This window comes from Balaenoptera physalus, assembly GCF_965194825.1.
Source record: "Balaenoptera physalus genome assembly, chromosome: 12".
Taxonomy (NCBI): domain Eukaryota; kingdom Metazoa; phylum Chordata; class Mammalia; order Artiodactyla; family Balaenopteridae; genus Balaenoptera; species Balaenoptera physalus.
The window spans coordinates 24,473,618-24,488,693 of NC_138897.1; the positions used below are offsets into that span (position 1 = coordinate 24,473,618).

A 15,076-nucleotide genomic window follows, 5' to 3' on the forward strand; every position below is an offset into this window, starting at 1 on the left:
TTATACCATCACCATTCATTTTGCAGATCTCACTGAAGGCTCCCTTTTGAAGGAACCAGGACTCTGACAACTTCTTGAGATGCCAGGCATTTGGGGCAGAAATAGAAATTTCAAATTAGCAGTCATGCATCGTGGTTTCGGGTTTTTAGCTTGGAAGTGGAGTCCTGTTTAGACACTTAAGCAGGTCTGATTTTCGAACTCTGAAAGATAGGTACAGGTCTATTTCGTCAGAAGGTGGGCTAGGTGAGTGTATTGGTCAGGGTTCTGCAGGGCAACAGAACCAATATGGAGTGTGTGTGTGTGCACGCGTGCGTGTGTGTGTATGTAAAGAGAGGGATTTTTATTTTAAGGAATTGGCTCATGCAATTGTGGAGGCTTGGCATGTCCAAAATCTGCAGGGTAGGCTGGCAGGCTGGAGATCCAGGGAAAAAATACTGCATTTTGAGTCTGAAGGCTTTCTACTAGCAGAATTCTCTTCAGTGGGGATGTCAAATTTTTTTCTCTTATGATCTTCAACTGCTTGGGTGAGGCCCACCCAAATCTACTGATGTAAATGTTAATTTCATCTAGAAAAGAACACCTTCATAGCAGTATTCAGACTAGTGTTTGACCAAATGTCTGGGAACTGTGGCCTAGCCAAGTTGACACATAAAATTAACCACCACAGTGTTGGTCTTGAACTGTCAAGATATAGTATAGGGAAAGATAGTTTTACCAAAGTTTTGGTGGAAATGCATTTTTCCAATTAACAGAAAAATGCTGGATCCTTTCAGCTAAATCTTTTTTGCCACCTCTAGAGAATATCTTACAGAGCTAGCAGGAAAGGTAGGAGTCCTTTGTGGGGAGGAGGGTTGCTTAGGCTAATTTAGTGAGAGGAGTGAGAAAGAATCCCACTTAAGGTGGTCTGTGCTTCGGTGGATATCAGAGTGTAATTTTCAGCCCAATGAAAGTTTCCATGAGGAAAGACTGTTATATAAGTTTCCTTACTAATTTATAATGTTTTATTGCTGGCTGTGGAGATCGGTATGTAAAAGGTCTGCTTCCTTATGGATACACAGTGACCATATTCAATATAAGCAGTGATTGGAGAACAGCAATATAATAAGTAGAATGATCTACAACCATTTTATTTCTCCCAAATGTGATAGATTGTGGAGCTAAAACGGTCATGACCTTTGATCTCTCTGATGCCGTAAAACGACCACATACTATGTTCATCTGCTATCAGGGCTTGACCTGGAGTCACTTAGCTTGGTAAGCTGTTGAGGCACATACCTCTGGACTGAAGTGTAGTTCAAGGTCAGATCACATGTGGAGAAGAATGAGGGGTAGTGTGATGCAGCACACGGCCTTGCTCAGGTGTATGCACAGTGGAGGGGGACCTGGGGTCTGGACAGGCTTCTGCGTCTTAGGAGAATCACTTAAGCCAAGTCATCATTTGCTTCATGTGAAGATTATCCTTCCTCCTTTACGGATGGTTTCTTTATGGCTCTAAAATGGAAGGTGAGTATGGCCTGGTTCTGATGACTTCCTACCATGCGAAAAGTTCTGCCAGCTCCCTGAGACTTGTCCTTTCATGGATGTCATTGATGTTTGTTTTTCATCCCATTCTCCTCTCCTAGCCAGTTGCACTTAGATGTATCAGAAGTTGCTGTTCTTTATCAGACTTCTTGAGGCTCCCATACAGCTTTGAGAAACATCTAGCCTCCACTTTTATCCATACCATAGATCCTCTTGATTAAATACCTACATTCTTCCTTTCCGTGCCGGAAGCTGTACTCTTGGGTTATTTCACTTGTTTGGGTCCTTGTTCACACCTGTTAGAGGGAAAGGGCAGGTGTGGGATCCAGGGTGGTGGTGATATGATCTTGCCTCGGGTAATGCGTTTGATGATTAAGGGGTTTGGATGTTAAAGTTGGACAAGGAGTTGCTTCCTTAAGGATTTTCTTTAAAGTGCTAAGGTTTATAATCGTTTTACCCACTGAGTCCTAGGGTGTAGCCAAATAATTTTGCTGAAATTCTTGTGCAATTTTTGCTCATGAACGTGCATTAGAAGCATAAGGCCGGCACACATGGCCACAGGAGAGAGAGCTATTTTTGTATAAGTTCTGTTGTCAGCAGCTCATGGTTTCTGCTATTGATCTGAGAGGCATATTAGAAGCCCCAGCAGAATCTTTGCAGGGAAAGAGGGAGTCCCAGTGGTCACATGCAGGGACAGTTTTTGCTGCATTTCCATTATGGGCCTTCTCTGTCAACCTTGAATACTAGAACACGTTCATTTAACAATACTTGCCAACTGTATTGTGCTCTTCCTGACTCATCAGTAGTTTTTGAAATAATTGTTATGTGGATCAAGTAGCCACAGTCTAACACAGTTTGCTTTGAATCTGAGCCTCCATAACCGCTGGGCAAAATAAAGGGTACAAGAAACTAAAGTTAATGACTCCCAGTCTTTGGTGACTCTGAGTCAGTTGGCCTTGGACTCAGCAATTCTTTCTCTTGATTCACTGGGGACTGGATTTTCTTTCTTCATGTCGTTCACACTGGGACACTCCAATTCTTGGTGCTTTGAGTGTATGGGGGGAGTCTGTCAAAGCTCAAAGGGATAAATCCAGACCTACATCCCCATCCTGAGGCCTCCATCCAGAATCTTGTGCTGGACGGAAAGGTTGAGGAGACACAATAACAAGATGATTGGTTCATTGTCCCTATCCCTGTTGACTTCAAGACTAGGCTTGAGAGTAAATGGAGATTCACAGTGAATAAAAAGGCTAAGCTAGTGTAAAACATCAAATTCGTGAATTCTGTCTTCCACATAAGAAACGATAGTTCCCGTGAGAAAGGGGACTGACCGCTACTTTATTTCTGCTCCTCCCTTGTTCAAGATCCGAAATGCCCATTCCCTCATTTTTACCTCCCCTGATTCCAGCCTCAGCTCCTGTGTTAAGTCATATCAGCCAACGTTTGTGAAGTATCAATTATTTGATAGGCTCCTTCCTGAATGAATACTAAGAAATGTGAGACCTCTCCCCACTTCTTAAGGCACCCACGGTCTGGTTGGAGAGAGAGGACACGGTAGGCCAAAAAGCCTGTAACTGCAGGAAGTGTAAATTGAAGCCATGCTCAGCGTTGTTTGAATTGAGTTTGGAGATGATTGTCAGACCTGGGCCAAGAAAACTGTAGCATTTAAGCTGGATCTTGATGAATTGGTAGAATATGTAGAGTGAGAAGCAGAACTCCAGGTGGGTGGAGTAGAGTGATCATTACCCTAACAGTGGGGCATCAAAAAGTACAGTCAGAAAACCACAGTGACATAGTGCTTCACACCCCCTAGGATGTTTGTCATCAGAAAGACATAACAACAAGAGTTGGCAAGGATGTGGAGAAATTAGAATCCTCATACACTGCTAGTGGGAATGTAAAATGGTGCAGCTGCTTTGTAAAATAGTCCAGCAGTTCTTCAAAAGGTTAGACAGAGTTACCACAGGACTCAGCAATTCTACTCTTATGTATGTACCCAAGAGAAATGAAAACCTGTTCACCCAGAAACTCATCCACAAACATTCATAGCAGAATTATTCACAGTAGCCAAAAGGTGGGGAAAAAACTAAATATCCATCAACTGACCAATGGATAAATAAAATGTGGTTATAGCCATACAGTGGAGTATTATTTGGTACATGAAAAGGAACAAAATACTGATACAGGGATGAACCTTGAAAATATGCTAAGTGAAAGAAGCCAGACATACAAGAACCCATATTGTGCAATTCCACTTATATGAAATGTCCAGAGTAGACAAATATATATAGAGAGGTAGATTAGCATTTGCCTAGGGCTGGAGGTTTGAGGGGAGTGGGGAGTGATTGCTGATGAGGATGTCTTGTTTTTTTCAGTGGTGGCGATGGTGGGGGGCGGGTGATGAAAATTTTCTGCAGCTGATTGTGTGGGTGGGTGCACAGCTCTGCAGATGCCCTGAAACCCACTGAATTGTGTACTTTAAACGGGTGAATCATGCGTTCTGTGCCTTATACCTCAAAAAAGCTATTATTCACAAAAAGCATGGTTAGGGAACCAGCACCCAGGAAAGCTTAACCTATGTGGTAAGTGCGTCTGTGTCGGGAGTGTGCGAACGCGGTACAGTTAGAGGCAGGGTGGCCAGACGGTGGAGGCTTCTGAAGGCCGGGGTGAACTTTGGGAGAAAAGCGTGTTCTATTAACAAAGGGTACAGATATGGTCAGACGACTCTTGGAAACCCTGGATTAATCAAGTGAACCATCTGCCTTCAAGGCAGGGGGCTTCTCAGGGTAGTTATGTTGACATGCATTCTGAGTCTCCACGATGGGGAAGCATTATGCTGGGTTTGCAAATCATATTTAGACACAAAACTGTCTTCAAGGACTGTTTGGGAAATGCTGGCCTAGAGCAATGGAGACATTTTAGAGCTTGTTAGATAAAGAGATAATATGACACAAGGGATGTTCAAAGACCAATTTTTCTCTGATGGGCCCTATTTCAAAATCGCTTCCTTCTCTCCATATTCCTATACCATTTCCAAGGATGAGAACACCTTCTCATGAGGAGTTTAGATTCTTGTGGAAATACCTTGCCTGTTTCAATGACCTCTGTGTAATGATTGATAGTAGATGCTGAAGCTGGAATTCAGACCTGGTCTCTTTGCCCCAAAGCCCTTTGTACCTGCTGAGAAGCTGTACTCCCTCCATCACTGGTGCCTGTCGACTGGCCCCAGGTAGTCTTCCCAAAACAAACTCTGGTCCTCAGGGCCATGAGGACCGAAGGATAGACCTTTTGCCTTGATGTTTCAAAAGTGTCTAAATTCCAGCGTGAGATAAGAGTTTTTGCCCCAAAGCCCTTTGTACCTGCTGAGAAGCTGTACTCCCTCCATCACTGGTGCCTGTCGACTGGCCCCAGGTAGTCTTCCCAAAACAAACTCTGGTCCTCAGGGCCATGAGGACCGAAGGATAGACCTTTTGCCTTGATGTTTCAAAAGTGTCTAAATTCCAGCGTGAGATAAGAGTTTTGGTGTATTTTCTAGCTCTGCTAGTGGGAGTGGGCGACCTTATTGTGCTCCCCAGGTCTGATCCTTTTTCTTTTTTTAGCTTTTGTGTTCTTTCCTGAAAGAGAGTGGGGACACTGCAGAGCAAATTCATTTGCTCGGGTGGCCGAGGTAATAGAGCACACACATTTCCATCTGGCTCTGCTGTGCTGCTGAGCTGTGACTAATAGTGAAAGATGGGACCGCTCCTGCCCGGGGTCCTGGGGAGGGGAAGTGCAGCTCGGCCCGCCTGTGGCAGCCGATTGAAACCTGCCCCCACCTGTGGGAGTGCTTCAAGAGAAATCCGGACTGTGGAGATGCGTTGCAGAAGGGAGAGAGGTAATGAGAAAGTTCTACATTTTCCATCTTTGGAGGTCAAAAAAAAAAAAAAATAGAATTGACAACTTTATCTTCCTGGTCATTGGGGTGGCATACTCGGGGATACACAAGAATGGACTCAGGAGATTTCAGGATCTCTTTTGGGCTGCAGACTCTGTGGAATTTGGATCTTTGGGAAAATAATTTTTAAAAAGAACTGCACATAGGTGACCGAAACTCACACTTTACTTTGAGATCAGGTTTTAACTAGAATGATGTCAGTTTCTTCCTTCCTTTTTGATGTAAGGTAGTTTATTATTCTGGGTTGTATAGTTTGGGGAAGTTTGAGATGTGAAGTACTTTCTGATTGAGCCTCATGTTTTCAGTGTTGAGAGCAGAGCCAGGTTTTGTTTCTCTGTAAGATGTTTGCTGTACGGGAGTGTCCAGGGGTCTGTCCCTGGCGATGTCTCTCCCACCTACTGTGTGTCCATGCACAAACCCTTTGGGGCCTGTGGTTCTCAGTGAGTTCACCCTTTAAGGAGAATAGTGGCATCACCTCAGAGAGGGATTTGGACCTGCGAGAGGTCATGAGGAACCTTTAAAAGCCGTTGAGTGCTATAAAAATTTGTGGAGCTGATGTTAGAGCTGACGGACAGCTTCCTTGGCTGTCGTTGAATAAAACAAGTGACGGCATCGCTGGGGAGGTCAGTGGTTAGGGAGCAGCGACTTCCTGGATTTTTACAGTAAAGTCTGAAGCTGTGACTTCATTCAGCCCTGACTTTTGGATGCAGTTTTGCTTTCCTTCCCATTCATTATGATTTCAAGTCAGGACTAGGTTGCTTTAGGACAAGGTATAGGAGATGTTCAAGATGTCTGAACACAGGAATGACTTTGTCTCCTCTCTGCCATTATCTCTTATTTCTCGAACATGCCCTGGGTAGTTAGTTCCCTTCGTTCAGATTCTTCCCAGGATGCTGTCTTCCCCGGGCTCTTCTCCTGCACTTACTCCTCTCTGCTTCCCTCGTCTCCTCTCCATGCCCCCCTGCTCAGCCATGCCTGTACACCCCTCTCCCTCCCCACGGGGTGCCCCAGCACCGAGGTCGATAGCATCATTTGATCCTTTATAATCTCTTAGACTGTATAGTTTCTTTATATTTCTACCTACCCTGTTTAAAATTCTAGTTATATTATTTAGATTTGAGTGTAGGGGAAAGTTAAGTGTGCAGTGAATGTAGCTAATTATGACATCCCTGTGTTAAAAGAAATTGATGGTAAGTGTATATTGTCATCTCCTTTTAAAATTGTGAGTTTAGGGCTTCCCTGGTGGCGCGGTGGTTGAGAATCTGCCTGCCAATGCAGGGGACACGGGTTCGAGCCCTGGTCTGGGAAGATCCCACATGCCGCGGAGCAACTGGGCCCGTGAGCGACAACTACTGAGCCTGAGCGTCTGGAGCCTCTGCTCCGCAACAAGAGAGGCCGTGATAGTGAGAGGCCCGCGCACCGCGATGAAGAGTGACCCCCACTCGCCGCAACTGTAGAAAGCCCTCACACAGAAACAAAGACCCAACACAGCCAAAAATAAAAATAATAAATAAATAATAAATTAAAAAATTAAAAAAAAATTGTGAGTTTAGAAAAGAATAGGACTGGACCATTTCCTTTGTCTAACTTCTGTGACACTGCAGAGGTCATGAATGTTACTAATAGTTAAGTCCCAAATCAAAAATCATAGAGCTGAAAGATACTTCATTTTGTTAGTAACCACTTTTTATCTTACCTGGGGAATGACGTCATGTTAGGAAAGGGCCTGCAGTCATTTGGTAGGAAGTGGCTAAGCTGTAGGGACGCTGGAGACCGCATCCCAGCAACTGGTCCTTTGGGTGCTGTTTGACCATTCCCGGTCCACGTAGCTCTGTCTCTCAAGCGTGTTCTATTTTTTTTTTTTTTTTTTGGCTGCCTTGGGTCTTCAAGGTTGCTGTGCGCGGGCTTTCCCCAGTTGCGGTGAACGGGGCCCACTCTTCGCTGCGGTGCGTGGGCTTCTCACTGCGGTGGCTGCTCTTGTTGCGGAGCATGGGGTCTAGGCGCATGGGCTCACTTGTTGTGTCTCGCGGGCTCTAGAGCGCAGGCTCAGTAGCTGTGGCACGCGGGCTTAGTTGCTCCGCGGCATGTGGGATCCTCCCAGACCAGGACTCGAACCTGTGTCCCCTGCATTGGCAGGCAGATTCTCGACCACTGCGCCACCAGGGAAGCCCCAAGCATGTTCCATTTTTAACAGCTTTCATTGTCGGGAATTTCTCCATCACGCAGCACTCCACTCGTCTCCAGTCGCCTTCGCCCGTGGCTCTGAGCTCTGTCCTGAGCAGCTACCCAGGACAGTGAGCATTTCCTTATGCGTGGCAGCCCCTCCCCAACTCTGGCTGGGCCTCCTTCAGCATCCACAGCCATTGCTTCTGAGCATAGCTTTCAGCCCCTCTCCCACTGTGGGTCGCCCCTGGACACCATCCGGTCTTTCTCTCTGATATCCGTGGTCTCTGAATGCGGTCTGCCAGGTGAGGCGGAGAGTTCCTCCTTACAGAGAGTTTCTGCTACAGAGCCGACAATTGCACTGACTTGGCAGGCATTTCATATTGCTGATTTTTACTAAGTTTGCAAGCTGTCAAATTCCTATTTCCCCTCCCCCTGCCCACATATGCACAAGAATTATTTTATTACCACTGTAACGAGGTTTAATTGACTAGCAATAAGCTGCACCTATTGAAAGTGCAGTTACATTAAATTGCACATACAGTTTGACAGATTTTGACATATGCGTACACCCACGAAACCATCACCATGATCCAGATAATGAATATTCCCTTAACTTCAAAAAGTTTCCTTGTGTTTCTTTGAAATCCACCCCTCTACCACCAGGTAACCACTGATCTACTTTCTGTCACTATAAATTCAAGCTTCTTTTAAGATACGTTTCCCTCATTCTGCAACTTGCACAATTGATTTTTTATATGCTGAGCAGGATTCACAGTTACCTGTATTAAATTGCACCTTTTGTCCTTGTGTTCCAATATTCCAGGGTATCTCTTTGAATCTTGATTTTTGCATTTGCTATTTTAAGTCTGCCTGGCTTGATGCATGTGCAAATGTAACAGATCTTTTGCTTCCGTCCTTAATCTATCGATGAGGAGGTGTTAACTTGGCTGGATTCCTGTAACCTGCTGGGAGCAGGTCTTTTACTAAGAACTGGTAATTTAATCTAATAGAAATAACAACTTAAGTCCTTACCTGTATTTTAAATCATGTTAAAACATGTGCACACCAGGTTGGTCAGGCGTGATTTTCAGGGGCTCATGTGTGAGGAGGTGGGCACGCCAGACCCCAGTTAGCAGCCCAGCCTCACTGCTTCCTTCCCGTGTTTCACCTGGTCACGTTCTTTCACCTGAGGTTCCTCCATTTCCTCAGCTGAAGCAAGGGGGTGCGTGTGTGTACTTCCGTCCTAGGGTTATTGTAAGAAATAACCGGACCCTGAGCAGCCGTCCTGCACCGGGCAGGACCCAGCGGACGCGCTCTCGAGCTTCCCACCCCACCCCCCCGCGTTGTCGTTACCCAGCCTGGCTCTGCTGTCAGAGTCACGCTCGTCACCTCACACGGGCTGCTTTCAGAATTCATAGTGGTGCTGACATGTGAATAAGATTTTGTTTTACAGGGTGTCTGAAATAATTTTCACTGAAAAAAAGCTGGTAAAATATGAAGCCTAGCAGGATGAAACGACATTTCTGTTTACATCATGATAATGCCTTCACACCATGTTAGCTACTCTTTTTTTAACTGCGTATTTTTACATTTATATCCCGAAAGACAGAGTGGCTGTGGACCTCATGTGCTAATGTGCCCAAGTTTAGTAGGAGAGGAAGGTGCCGTAAAGCAAGGCGGCTCGGCGTCCAGGGATAGGACTGCCTTGGTTCTCAGAACAGAGGAGCTGTGTGACCTTGGCAAGACACTTAACCTTATTTTGCATCAGTGCCTGCGTCTTTAACATGGGGATAAATAGTGTCTAAATCACCAGATTGTTAGAATTAAATTAGTTGATAAATGAAAAGTGCTTAGAATGATTTCTGGCACAGAGTAAGTGTTCAGTAAGTGTCTGATACAGTGGTGGTGGTGATAATCTGGTGATAAATAATACTGATGATCTGATAAGTAATGTCATTATCATTTCATAGTGTCCAAAGGAAACAAGTGCTGGAAGGAGACATCAGGGCTGAGCGGGATTCCCTTTATAGGTCGCCCTCAGAGAACAGATGGTCCTTCAGGCCCAGGGGAATAGTAGAAGGCTGGCCATTCCACGTGATTAGCAATGTTCTTTTGGACTTATAGGCTTGTGTTTGAAATTAGAATTGCAGAAGTTTATAGATTGTTGCTAATCTGTCTAGAGGAAATACAGCATCAGTGGCACTATGTGTAAACCTATTTTTTGTCATATGCAGAAAATCAACAGCTTTGAGTTTTGAACTTAAAGTGAAGTTGCACTGTTACTCACTCAGCAGCTCCTAGAACAGTGTTAGAATGTGGACACCACTGCCCTTCGGTGATGGAATCTGTAAGCTTAAGCAAAAGGAAAGTAATACAGTACACTGCAGGAACCAAGTGATTATTCGATTGCTTTTGTAGGCAATTGCTTGAGAGACAGCCTGCCTGAAATCGCTAACTGAGCATGTGGTGGAGGCCGGAAAACAGCTTTTCCCAAGTGGGTGGAAGTGAGACTCGGTCACTTCTGGTCCCTGCGGTGGTGCATCAGTTGATTAGAGCAGCAGTCTGCTGGGGCACATTGGTTTTTGGAAGATTCACTGGCATGTGGGAAGAAAATATTAGAACTTTATTTTTCACCATCTTTTAAGATTTAAAATTCTGTTGGTGTATCTCTTATAATATGCACAGTGTATTAGTACAGCAGCACAGAAAGCAATTTATGAATACATATTTCAGGGGGAGCTCGCTCACAGTTTTCCTAATAGATAGGGAAAAAGAGAGGACTAGTTTCGTGTCCAGGGTAGTGTCTACACCCATAAATGCAGTTGTCTTTGTGGACTAGTTCATGGTCCCCAGAGGAAATCTGTCCCCTGGCGCCCTGGTTCTTATCGGTGTGCTACAATGGAAAGAAGGCGAGACAAGGTGACTGGCTCAGTGCAAGCCATCCCCATCATAGGAGACATATAAGGAATACATGGCCGTTATTCCTCTATCAGTGTCACTTTCCTAGACTCAGTTAAAGAGCACTGCTCTTTTAGTAGCTTTCTGATTACAGCAGAACATAGGTTCTTATGTAACCGTGGACAGTGTTTTGTCTCAGAAAAGAAAAAGAAGAAAGCCCTGGGGAGATCCTTTATAATGGAGATAAATTGTTAGGATTGAATTTTACTACTGGCCTTGCCCATGGAGGGAGTAAGCAGAGGTTACCCCAGACGGCTCCATTTCAGAACCATGGAGGGAATCCCCCCCCCACACACACACCTGCTTTACTGAACCAGAATTTCAAGGGTGAAACCAAATTATCTCTTTAAAAAGCTCTACAACTGATTCAGAAAGGAGCAAGTCTTTGGACAAGCGTTTGGGAAACTTTTAGAATAGATGAGTCTCTATGATTTGGGGCATTCAGAACTGGTGCTCACAAAAAGAATCCGTGTCACAAGCTTTAATTGTCTCCTCAGTCTTTAAGCTCTGCTTGGTTGCTTTTAGCATCTCAGTATGAATTAAGGCTCTGAGAGTGAACTTTGATCAAGGAAAGAAGTTACAGAATTTGAAAGCCTGTTAGAAGGTAGAGGATCCTCCAAATATAGCAGATGCCTAGCTTTTCCTGCCGTGATTCTCAACCCTGGCTGCACAGGAGAATCACTAGGAAGGTTCCAAACTACCCATGGCCAGGCCTCACCCCCAGAGGTTGAGTTAATCAGATGGTGCTCAGGTGGTGATATAAACACTTCCACGTGCTGTCTTAGTGAAGCAGGGTTGAGAACTTTGCTGAAACCACCTGTGTAACTCAGGCGATCCACCTGGTCTTTGTCAACAGCAGAGTGTTGGGAAGTGAAGGGACTCTTCTGTGCACGGGTAATGTTGTAGAAAGCCTGCAGGCCATGCAGCACGTCCAGGAGAAGGCCCTGTGTTTATGTCCTTTAGAAGCACAGTGGACAGATTTAAAAGCAAATGCTTTTTGAGTCCACCTGGCTCCTGTCCCCATCATAGATCAATGATTTTGGAAGCCAGAGGAGGGGCACCTACAGCCAAAAGCTGATGGAAATTAATTCAGTCCTCTGTATTCTCAGAACTAGAGAACAAAATGCCTCATGATCAATGACCTGCTTTTAAAAAGGTGTCCCTTTTGGTTAAAAAGGGAATTAACCTTCTTCAGAAGAGCAAGTACCAAGAGTACTTAAAAGTGTGGGATGTCTTTTTAGAAAATGCCTTGTAGGGCTTCCCCGGTGGCACAGTGGTTAAGAATCCGCCTGCCAATGCAGGGCAGATGGGTTCGAGCCCTGGTCCGGGAAGATCCCACATGCCGCGGAGCAACTAAGCCCGTGCGCCACAACTACTGAGCCTGCATGCCATAACTACTGAAGCCCACGTGCCTAGAGCCCGTGCTCCACAGCAAGAGAAGCCACTGCAATGAGAAGTCCGCGCACCGCAACGAAGAGTAGCCCCTGCTCGTGGCAACTAGAGAAAGCCCGAGTGCAGCAATTAAGACCCAATGCAGCCAAAAATAAAATAAATAAATTTAAAAAGAAGAAGAAGAAGAAGAAAATGCCTTGTACCTAGTAGGAGAGGGATAAAGAGCAGGGGGACATCCTAGTATCCAGCAGCTTCTGATTAGTTATCCTTAGTAGCTAGCAGTACTGTACCCCTAACCGTGTGGTTACTGAGAGGTTACTGGGGACCTATTAATATAGGTGTGTGAACTTTGTGGAGTCTAGCTGCATTTAGCTTAAATGTGGAGTACCAGTCTTCAGTTAAGATATTGGGGATCGATATATGCTCACTCCAGTTGGTTTTGCTTCCCCACTGGGTCGTTGGGCTCCTAGAGTTTTATTCCATTTGTCATTGCACATATTGATCCATCATAATTGCCTGATGTGTAGGAACTCTAGCTCAGCAATCCAAAGCAGAGATTTTTCTTCCCAGTTGTATGAGGTTGTCATTTCTACAATGCTGTTCATTTTACTTCCTTGTATTTGTAGATATTCTTATTTTATTTTGCAGAGTATATGTTCATGAAATGCATAGAATAACTAAGAGTTCCCTTCTTGGAGCTGGAAGGCTTTTGAGGTCAAATCTTCTGGGATAGGGGTTCCTTTTCAGCATCTTCAATGTTGTGGTACCCAGTCTTTCTGGAAACTTCTGGTCCCCCTCATTCCACTGTTTGAAACTCAGAGGTGAGCAGATATCTTACTGTCACTTACTCCCACCCTAATTCCTGCCTCTTTTCTGGAGCAGCCACCAGAACAGATTGGTCTGGGAATGCACCTTTAGTCTTTTCTCCTCTAAGCTATGCTCTTCCTGGTCTGGCTAGCGTTCCTCGTGTGATGGTTCAGAATTCTGATTGACTTCCTTTGAGTATATTCCAGTTTTTCAGGATACCCCATGAAATGTGGCATCCGTAATTAAGCCAAGAGTGTAGATCCAGAGTGACCAGAGAAGGAGTCCGTGGCCATCTCCTGTTCTCCTGGGATATAAATACTTGGGGGCTGCATTAATAGAAATTTACTAATAGTTTCTTGCTGTGATGACTGATAATGAGTCAACCAAAATACGTCCACACTGTGGTCCTGGGTGATGATCACAGTTAGGTACAACCATTGTGCCGTATGTTGTAGACCCACCCACCGTGGTTGTAGACCCTGTCCAGATCACATTGCTAAGTGGCAGTGTCCATTTAGCATCCAGGTTTTCCTATTCTCCTGTGCTCTTTCCTCTCTCTCTCTCTGAGTTGGGCTGATGACGCATTGTTTTTAGAACTAATCAAAGATGTCCTTGCTATCATGGTACTAAGCCAAAGTGACTGTTTCACAAAACACTGCAGAGTTTCTCACTTAGGAAGTCTGTAAGAAGAGAATGAGTGGTTTGCTCTTGAAGAAGTCGTCTGGAAGACACTTCTAAGTTTTGAGGAATAAGAAGCAAATTCTGCTTTCCATCCTCATCATCCTATGAGTCACCCCTTTCCTCCTCCGCCAGTACTGGCATGCTGTCAGTCTTAAACCAAGGACACCAAAGCTGAACTTGGGCTTTCCCCTTGAGGCTTGGCTTCTTCCTTAGGTTGGTCCAGGGTTCCCCTAAGGCAGGAAGTGGGGGGTAAAGAGCCCAGGTTAGAAATGACACCGCCTGCCTCCCTTGGTTCCACTGTGTGCGTTCCTCCAGGCTCCTCTCATCGCACCAGAAGCCTCTCCCGGTTCCCCTCACGTCACATCCTGAGTTCTCTTTGTCTGTGATTTACAGTGAAACTGTTGTTCACTTTCCCCCAGGCCTGGCTCTTGATTTTGGAATGGAAATTTAACAAACTTTTAGTTCATTTCTCCACAGCAGCAGACAGATTTTCAAGACAATTACCATGCTACCAAGACAATTAACATACTCGAAAATCATGTTCTGACAGTCAAAAGGTGAACTTGGGCACTTTTCCTTTGTCTTCGCCTTCCTGTTATAACAATCCTAATCCTCCCGAGACATATTAATACTTTGAGTTGAGGAAGGAGAATGCCATGTAAAAGAAATGTAAAAGAGAAAAGTTTATTAGTGTAACTCAAAAATATTTCCCTACTTTACTGATAGGCAGGATAACAGCACGGAATGTTCCTTAAGATCATAAGTGATGTATGAGCATTACTTAATCATTATTGCAGCACTAACTCAACTTTATAGGTTTGTCAGTGGAACCACAGAAGTCATGCATCTTGCCTAAGGCACATAGAAGGCAGCTGGCAGAGATGATATGAACCCGGGCCCCCTAATTCCAAACCCTGTGCTCTTGGCCACTTTGATACCCTGCGTCCCTGGAAAAGATGATTCTTGGGTTTCTGGCTTGGGAAACTGGGTAGATAGACGTTCTATCTGATGAGACCAGGAAGATGGGGGAAGGGAGTAGGAGACACTCTGAAGGGTTGAAAATGAGTTTATTTGGGAACTTTTTCATTCAGGATCCCCCACCCCTGACATCCAAATAAAGCTATCTAGTAATTGAGTCTTTGATGGAGTTGAGAGGTCTTCGCCTATAGGTGGGACTTAAAGCCTTGGGAGTGGATGATGTCATCTTGGGAGAGATTGTTGAGAAAAGTTCTCAGATCTAACCCCTAGGAAACTGAGCATTTGAAGATCTGGTCTGAAGAAGAACCTGTAGAGGGTGATGATCACCCCTTCTTACAGGTGATGGCGTTTATGCCTCCTTCTTGGGGGCAATTGGAAATGTGTGTAAGATTTTTGTTTGGCACAAATGGGCTGGGGGTGTGGAGTACTGTGCTGATTGGGCAATGCACTGATTAGGTTACTGCCTCGACTGGATGTTGGTTAGGAATCTGGAACAACCTGAAACAGGCAGGGCAGTCCTGTGCATCTGATAATTGCCTCCCATTGCTCTGCCCCAAATGCTCAAAATGATCTTTAACATTCTTTCTGACACTCACATTTATGTTGCCCTTTAGTTTTCAGGCCTTTTTAAAATCTCCC

The 15,076-nt window shown here is 44.9% G+C and overlaps 1 protein-coding gene across 6 annotated transcripts in view; it reads left to right on the top strand.

The window, feature by feature from the left end:
• The window catches only part of MYO5B (myosin VB), a 361,242-nt gene that overhangs the window by 162,449 nt on the left and 183,717 nt on the right, over window positions 1–15,076 (top strand). The window lies entirely within an intron of this gene.